Source organism: Pseudorca crassidens, chromosome 1, assembly GCF_039906515.1.
Source record: "Pseudorca crassidens isolate mPseCra1 chromosome 1, mPseCra1.hap1, whole genome shotgun sequence".
Taxonomy (NCBI): domain Eukaryota; kingdom Metazoa; phylum Chordata; class Mammalia; order Artiodactyla; family Delphinidae; genus Pseudorca; species Pseudorca crassidens.
The window spans coordinates 45,620,836-45,630,645 of NC_090296.1; the positions used below are offsets into that span (position 1 = coordinate 45,620,836).

A 9,810-nucleotide genomic window follows, 5' to 3' on the forward strand; every position below is an offset into this window, starting at 1 on the left:
TGGAAAAACCTGGGAGATGTGAATAAGGAAAATATCTGAGTTTTAATAAACAAAGTCCTTTCACATTTTTCAAGGAACATGAAAAATAAACCAATAAAATGTCACCCAACACAGTAAGACAAGTTGCTGAAAGGGAAAACACCTGGGCAAGGTCAGTTTTGACCACCTGCAGGTGCCCTGTATCTATCTTGAGGAAGGTGATTCAGCACCTACAAGGATCACTGCCTGAGTGACTTCCAAACATTATTAAAGATCAAAACTTATATCTTAAAAAAAGCATTTGACAAAATCCAACACTCATCCTTAAAGGGAAAACAAAAACAAGAACCTCTTAGCAAACTGGGAATAAAGGGAAACTTTCTTAACTTGATACAGAGTTTCTAAAAACAAAAAGAAAAAAAATAAACAAAAATAAACCCAAAAAACCCTATACAACTAACAACATACTTAATAAAGAAATGCTGAATGCTTTCTCCCTAAGATTAGGAAGAGGGCTAGATGGTTTCTCTCTCTCTCTTATTCAACATATGATTCACAACTCATTCAACATAGTATTGGAAGTTCTATGTTGCAATAGGGCAAGGAAAAGAAATAAAGTACATTAAGATTGAAAAGGATGAAATTAAAATGTCCCTATTTGCAGATAACGTAATTGTGTAGAAAATCCCAAGGAATTTACACAAAGAAAACAGAAACCCTTCTAGAATTAGTAAGTGAGCTCAGCAGAATTGTAGGATACAAGGTCAATATTTTAAAAATTAATTACATTTCTATGTATTAATAATGATATATGGAAAATGAAATTAGAAACACAGTACCACTCATGACCCAAAAAATGAATACTTGGATATAAACTTAACAAAACATGTATAGAATCTTTATGCTGAAATTTACAAAACACTGATGAAAGAAATCAAAGACCTAAATAATTGAGGGACATATGAAATTCATGGATTCAAAGACTCAACATAGTAAAGATGTAATTTCTCCCCAAGTCAATACATAGCTTTAATGCAATCCCTATCGAAATCCCCAGCAAGATTTTTTGGCAGATACAGACAGCATTATTCTAAAATTTGTATGGAAAGGCAAAGAAACTAGAATAGCTAAAACAATTTTGAAAAAGAAAGTGGGAGGAATCACTCTACTTGATATTAAAGACTATAATATACTACAGTAATCAAGATGGTGTGGTACTGTCAAAGGGATAAATACATAGATCAATGGGACAGAATACAGAACCCATAAATAGACCCACACAAATATGCCCAACTGATTTTTGATGAAAGTGCAAAAGCAATTAAATGCAGGAAGGATAACCTTTTCAAAAAATGGTACTGGAGCAATTCGACATCTGTAGTGAAAAAAACAAAACAGAACAAAAAAGGAAGAACCTGGACTTAAGTCTCTTAACTTACAGAAAAATTAACTCATAATGAATCACAGACCTAAATGTACAATGTAAAATTAAGTGTTACAGCTCTTTTAGAACTGGTCTGGCAGGTTTCTGGTCCTTACCAGAAGACCTCCATAGGGGGGAAAAATGTGAAACTAGAACTTTTAGGAAAAAAATAGGAGAAAAATTTGGGGACACAGGACTCAGCAAAGAATTCTTAGACTTGACTAAAAAAGCATAATCTATACGAGGAAAAACTGATAAATTAGACCTCATCCAAAACTTGCAACTTTCCTATGTAAAAAATCTTAAAAGGATGAAAAGATAAGCCACAGACTAGGAAAAGATACTTGCAAACCACATATTCAACAAAGGACTAGAATACATAAAAACTCGACACTAAAAGACAAATAATCTAATTACGAAATTAGCAAAAAACATTAATAACGTGTCACCAAAGAGGATATACAGATGGCAAATAAGCACATGAAAAGATGTTCAATAGCATTATCCATTAGGAGAATGCAAATTAAAACTACAATGATATCATCACCACACACCTTGCAAAATGGCTAAAATGAAAAACAGTAACAGCACCAAATTCTGCCAAGAATGTAAAAAACTGAATCATCCATAGACTGCTCCTGAGAATGAAAAATAAAACTCTGGAAAACTATTGGGCAGCTACATACAAAACAAAAATACGACTAACATACAATCCAACAATAACACTCTTGGGCATTTTCCCCAGATAATTTTAAAATGTATGTTTACATCAAAATCTGTGTACAAATGTTCATAACAGCTTGATTCATAATAACCAAAAACTGAAAACAACTCAGATGTCTTTCACCAGGTGATCATTAAACAAATGTGGTACATCCATACCATGGAATACTACTCAACAATGAAAAGGATAAACTATTGACACACATGGCTTGGATGAATCTCCAGGGGATTATGCTGGGTGAAAGAAAGCCAATCCTAAAAAGTCAGACACTTTATGATTTTATTTATATAACATTCCTGAAAAAACAAAATTATGGACATGGAGAACAGGTTAGTCGTTGCCAAGAGTCAGGCATGGGAGTTAGGGGGAGGTATACATGGCTATAAAAGGGCATGAGGGATTCTTGTGGTGATAAAAATGTTCTTTACCTTGACTGTATCAATGAGATATCCCAGTTGTAGTAATATGGTTTTTTAAGATGTTAGCTTGGGAGAAATGGCACAAATGGTAACAGGATCTCTCTGTATCATTTCTTAGCAATGCATGTGGATCTAAAATTATCTCAAAATGAAAATTCTAATATTTTTAAAAACGCTGTATCTTGGGAACTTGATTGTTTCTTTTTACATATTTATCTGTATTTTTTTTTGCTTATAACTTTTTGTAAGTTTCTTTGAAAATATTAGCCTGTCTGTATATTTATGAGACTTTTAACATGTTTGATCATTTGACACAGTAATTCCAAGCCCAGAATTATAGCCTTAGAAAAAATTCAAAATGCAGAAAAAGATGTTCATTGTAACAATATGTGCTAACAAAAAATCCTAAAAGCAACTCTGTGTCCAACATCTAAGGAGGGATTAAATAAAATATCATATCCAAATGATGGAATATTCTGCAACCACTGAGGACAATTTTTTTAAACATCTTTATTGGAGTATAATTGCTTTACAATGGTCTGTTAGTTTCTGCTGTATAACAAAGTGAATCAGCTATACATCTACATATATCCCCATATCTCCTCTCTCTTGCATCTCCCTCCCACCCTCCCTATCCTACCCCTCTAGGTGGACACAAAGCACTGAGCTGATCTCCCCATACTACGTGGCTGCTTCCCACTAGCTATCTGTTTTACATGTGGTAGTGTATATATGTCCATGCCACTCTCTCACTTCGTCCCAGCTTACCCTTCTCCCTCCCCGTGTCCTCAAGTCCATTCTCTACATCTGTGTCTTTACTCCTGTCCTGCCCCTAGTTTCTTCAGAACCTTTTTTTTTTTTTTTAGATTCCATATATATGTGTTACCATACGGTATTTGTTTGTCTCTTTCTGACTTAATTCACTCTGTATGACAGTCTCTATGTCCATCCACCTCACTACAAATAACTCAATTTCATTTCTTTTTATGGCTGAGTAATATTCCATTGTTTATATGTGCCACATCTTCTTTATCCATTCATCTGTCAATGGACATTTAGGTTGCTTCCAGGTCCTGGCTATTGTAAATAGAGCTTCAATGAACATTGTGGGACATGACTCTTTTTGATTTATGGTTTTCTCAGGGTACATGCCCAGTAGTGGGATTGCTGGGTCATATGGTAGTTCTAGTTTTAGTTTTTGAGGAACCTCCATACTGTTCTCCATAATGGCTGCATCAATTTACATTCCCACCAACACTGCAAGAGGGTTCCCTTTTCTCCACACCCTCTCCAGCATTTACTGTTTGTAGATTTTTTGATGATGGCCATTCTGACCAGTGTGAGGTGATACCTCATTGTAGTTTTGATTTGCATTTCTCTAATGATTAATGATGTTGAGCATTCTTGCATGTGTCTGTAGGCAATCTGTATATCTTCTTTGGAGAAATGTCTATTTAGGTCTTCTGCCCATTTTTGGATTGGCTTGTTTGTTTTTTTTGATATTGAGCTGCATAAGCTGCCTGTATATTTTGGAGACTAATCCTTTGTCAGTTGCTTCGTTTGCAAATATTTTCTCCCATTCTGAGGGCTGTCTTTTCGTCTTGTTTATGGTTTCCTTTGCTGTGCAAAAGCGTTGAAGTTTCATTAGGTCCCATTTGTTTATTTTTGTTTTTATTTCCATTTCTCTAGGAGGTGGGTCAAAAAGGATCTTGCTGTGATGTATGTCATAGAGTGTTGCCTATGTTTTCCTCTAAGACTTTTATAGTGTCTGGCCTTACATTTAAGTCTTTAATCCATTTTGAGTTTATTTTTGTGTATGGTGTGAGGGAGTGTTCTAATTTCATTCTTTTACATGTAGCTGTCCAGTTTTCCCAGCACCACTTATTGAAGAGGCTGTCTTTTCTCCATTGTATATTCTTGCCTCCTTTATCAAAGATAAGGTGACCATATGTGTGTGAGTTTATCTCTGGGCTTTCTATCCTGTTCCATTGATCTATATTTCTGTTTTTGTGCCAGTACCATACTGCATTTAAGACAATTTTAACCCCTCAAATTTCAATCACATGATGAGTTGAAAATTTTTAACATAATGCTAAGGGACAAAATGAAGGTGGAGAACTGTACATTCAACATGATTTCAATAATTTACAATGATATGGATAGAAAGAGGGAAATACTCCAAATGTTAGCAATAATACTGTCTAGGTGATAGAATTACAGATGAGTTTTATTCTCTTCAATATTCTTTTTGGTTTTCTGCGAGGAGCTTACAACTGGTATGATCTTGGACTAGCTGTTATCCTTTCTAAGCCTTGGAGTCCTCACTCATTAAATGGAGATAATAATAGTACCTTCCTTATGTTTGGTATTAATCTATAGTGCTTCGTAAATTATCTGATACACAATAAATGTTATTTATTTGACAAGCATACATGTATAGTACTCACAATGTACCAGGCACTGTTCTAAGATCTTTCCAAATATTAACTCATTTAGTCCTCATAACAAGCGTCTGAGGTAGTACAATTATTACTGAATGAGGAAACTGAGGCAAAGAGAAATTAAATAATCTGCCCTAAGTTATACAACAAATAAATAGCAGAGCTGGAGTCTGAACCCAGATAGTCTGGCTCCAAAGTCTGTACTATTAATCATTACGCTATTTAGCCATTGTTTATTACTATTATTATGGAGTAAAAGTAAAACTTTAAGTCAGATCCTAAAATAATGAAAAAGGCAGAATTTTTCTAGACAGGTATGGTTGATGACAACCAGCGTAGAGAAAGAATGGCAGAACAGATACATTGCTAGGAGTGCTTATGGAATTTGGAGTCATATAAGTTGAACTGGGTATCAGTTCCCTCAATTCTAACCTATATGACCTTGCATAAATTATTTAATCTGTCTGGGCATGAACTGAATAATCTGTGAAATAAAATTTAAAAGTACCTACATTTCAGGTTCATTGAGAGGATTATTTAAGTTAATACAGGTAAAGTAATTCTATATAGTAAATACTCAACGAATGCTTATTTCTTTTCTCCTTGTTAACATCTAAAACAGTTTTTAAATAGGGCAGAACACATTCAGATGATCACATCAAAGAACATGCCTCATGATAAATAGACCATGTCCTGATTATCACCAGCAAAATAAAATTGATGCATGGTATCTAAGTGGCTTAATGGACCATCTTGACTACATAACCCAAAGTTCCTGGAAAACGTAGCACCTACAGAGTGTGTAGTTGAATTATCTCTTGGAGCTTGAATACCCAGCACAGACAGCAAGTGGGTGATTCTTGGTAACATTGTTTACTTGATAAATACAGCAGACACTATAAAACACCCCTTGCAGAGTCCTAAGACTTCACAACATCAAAAGCAAATATACACCATCCGGTCTTTATGGAGCTTTATGACCCAATAAAAATGGAAACAACAGACCACTGCATCAATATACAAACCCCATATAACAGTGAGGCCCAACAGACACTGGGGTATACCATCTGCAGCTAAAGAAAGGGAGAGTGATCAAGTATAACTAAACTATCTGTAGCAGGTCCAAACAGGTAGTGTGGTATTACTTACAGCTGGGGACAGTTGGTCAGAGAACCTTAAGGGTGGTGACCTATGAGTTTCCTGGTCACAAGGTTTAAAAAAATAGCCTTTCCTACACAAAGTGTGAAGCTGAGGGAAAATGGATTATCTGCTATGATACAAAATGTGTCTTACATTGATCATTTTAACAGTCAGGTAATTTCATATTTCATGTCAATAGCCACAACAATTAGTAAAATCCCGTGTCTGGAAGTCATACGTGCCAAAATTGTGGAAGTTGCCATGAAAAGAACACAGCCTTTGGAGCTAGGTGGAGGTTGGCCCCCTGACCCCTCTCTTTACCATTAAGGTGACTTTGAGCAAGATATTTAAGTTCCTTTAATTCTCAGTTTTATTCATCTATAAAGTGAAAAAAATTACTTAAGCTTGAAGAATTATTATAAGATTATAGACTAGGTATGGAAAGGGAAAACATCAAGTGCCCACTAAATGAACTGCTATTATTATTATTATTAAATTTAAAAGTGTGGGAACTCTTACCACTCAGCCATAAAATAGGGTGGAATCTTGCCATTTGTAAAACATGGATGGGCCTTGAGGGCATTACACTAAGTAAGTCAGGCAGAGAAAGAAAAATATCATATGATATTATCTCAGTTACATGTGGAATCAAAAGGAAAAAACAAAACAAAACAACAACAAACCAAGTCCATAGATAGAAAGAACAGACTGGTGGTTGCCAGAGGGGAAGCTGGATGGGGAAGTGGGCAAAATGGATGAAGAAGGTCAAAAGGTACAAACTTCTAGTTATAAAATAAATAAGTCATGGAGATGTAATGTATGGCATGGTGACTATAGTTAATAATACTGTGTTACATGTTTGAAAGTTCCTAAGAAAGTAAATCTTAAATGTTCTCACAAGAAAAAAAAATTTTTTTGTAACGTGTATGATGATGGATGGTAACTAGACTTATGATGGTGTTAATTTTGCAGTGTATACAAATACCGAATCATTATGTTATACATCTGAAACTAATATAATGTTATATGTCAATTATACCTCAACAAAAATTAATTTATTAATTTTTTTCAAAAGAAATCATGCAAATTCTACAAAACTCTTTCAGAAAATAGAAAAGCAAAGAACAGGTCCCACCTCATTTTATGAAACCAGAAGTCATTACCCTGATACCAAACCAGGTAATAAGAAGGATAGAAAAGAAAAAAAAAAAGAAAAGAAAGACCAATATTCCTCACGGGCATAGATGCAAAAATCCTCAACGAAGTATCAGTACATTGCATCTGACAATACATAAAAAGAATAATGCACCACAACCAAGTGGGGTTTATCCAGGGAATGTAAGGCTGGTTCATGTTTAAAACTCAATCATGTAATCCACAACATTAACATTCTAAAGAAAGAATACCATATGATCATAGTAATTGATGTAGAAGAAACATTTGAAAAAAATCAACATCCATTATGACAAAAACTCTCAGCAAACTAGAAACACAAGAGAACTTCCTTGCCCTGATAAAAGGCATCTACAAAAACCTAGAGCTAACATCATGCTTAATGATGTAAGCTGAATGTTTTATCCCTAATACAGGGAACAAGGTAAGGATGTCCACTCTCACCAGTCCTATTCCGTATCAGGAAGTCTTAGCCAGTGCAACTGGCAATAAATAGAAATAAAAGACACACCAAATAGAAAGGAAGAAATAAAACTCTACCTATTCATATGTGACACAGTTGTCTACATAAAAGCCTAAGCAATCTGAAAAAAAAAGAATAAGTGAGTTAGTAAGGCCTCAGAAAACAAGGTCACCTCACAAAAATTAATCACATTTCTATATATTACAATGAACATGGAAAACCAAAATTTAAAAATACAGTACCATGCAGAATAGATACAAAAATGAAATATTTAGGTATAAATTAAAAAAGTATGTACAGGATCTATATTTGAAAACTACAAAATACTGATGAAAAGATTTAAAGAAGACTTAAGTAAAATAAGGGACCTACCATGTCTTATGTATAGAATGTTTGTGTCCCCCCAAAATCCATATGTTGAAGTCATAAGCTCAGTGTGGCTATAGTACCTCTAAGCAAGTAAAGTTAAAAGAGGTCATAGGGGCTTCCCTGGTGGTGCAGTGGTTGAGAGTCTGCCTGCCAATGCAGGGGACACGGGTTCGTGCCCCGGTCCGGGAAGATCCCACATGCCACGGAGCGGCTGGGCCCGTGAGCCATGGCCGCTGAGCCTGCGCTTCCAGAGCCTATGCTCCACAACAGGAGAGGCCACAACAGTGAGAGGCCCACGTACCATAAAAAAAAAAAAGAAAGAAAAAAAAAAAGAGGTCATAGGGTGGAGCCTTGCTCTGATAGGAATAGTGTTCTGATAAGAAGAGACTGAAGGAGCTCACTCTCTCTCTTTCTCCAAGGACAAAAAGAAGAAGTCATGTGAGCACATAGTGAGAAGATGACTATCTGCAACCCAAGGAGATAGACTTCACCAGATACTGACCCTGATGACATCTTGATCTTAGACTTCCAGTCTCCAGAACTGAGCAAATAAGTTGCTTAAGCTATCCAGTTTATGGTATTTTGGCAAGGTAGCCTGAACAGATAAATACACCATGCTTATGGATTGGAAGACTCAACGAAGTAAAGATGTTAATTCCACCCAAGTTGATCTAGAGATTTAATACCATTCCAAACAAAACACCAATCATATTTTTTCTAATTCTCAAACACATATGGAAAGGCAAAGCAGCTAGAATAGCCAAAACAATCATTAAAAATGAGAATAAAATTGGAAGAACCACACTACTTAAATGTACAAGTTACTAAAAATTACAGTAATCAAAAGAATATAGTATTGGTCAAAGAACAGACATACAAATCAATGGATCAAAATAGATGGCCAATAAATAAATTCATGGAAATACAGTCAATGGATTTTTGACAAAGGTAAAGATAATTCACTAGAGAAAGAATAGTCTTTTCAGCTACAGTGTTGGAAAACTTGGATATCCTTATATCCAGTAAGAATCTTGGCCACTGTCTCCATTAGTACTTTTAACCTCATAACTTACACAAAAATTAAAAAGTATCATCAGTTTAAATGTAAAAATAAAACTCTCATATTCTTAAGAGAAAACCTTGTGACTTACGGTTAGACAAAGAGTTCTCAGACATGAAGCAAAAGCACACACAAAAAAGAAAAATTAATAAACTGGACTTCATAAAAATTATCACCTTTTGCTCTATGAAAGACACTGTTAAGAGAATTATAAGATAAGCTGCAGACTGGGAGAAAATATTTGCAATTCACATATCCAACAGACAGTTTGTATCCATAAAGAACTCTCAAAAGTCAACAGTATGAAAACAGAGAACTCAATTTTTAAATGGGCAAAAGACTTGAACAGACACTTCAGTAAAGAAGATGTATGGATATCAAATGAAAGATGTACAACATCATTAGCCATCACAGAAATGCACATTAAAACCACAGTTAGATATCACTACACACATATTAGAAAGACTAAAACTAAAAACATTGACAATACTAAGTGCTGACAAGGATATGGATCAATAAAGCTCTTATATGTTTCTTTGAAAATGCAAAATGGTACAACTTTTCTGGAAACATTTTGGCAGTTTCTTATAAAGTTAAACATACACTTACCATATGATCC

The 9,810-nt window shown here is 34.8% G+C and overlaps 1 non-coding gene across 1 annotated transcript; it reads left to right on the top strand.

Moving 5' to 3' along the window:
• The first annotated feature begins 1,469 nt into the window (after positions 1-1,469).
• LOC137207356 (U7 small nuclear RNA) lies at positions 1,470-1,530 on the top strand. Its single transcript, XR_010935045.1, has one exon. It is a non-coding gene; the product is annotated as a U7 small nuclear RNA (small nuclear RNA).
• The last annotated feature ends 8,280 nt before the right edge of the window (positions 1,531-9,810 follow it).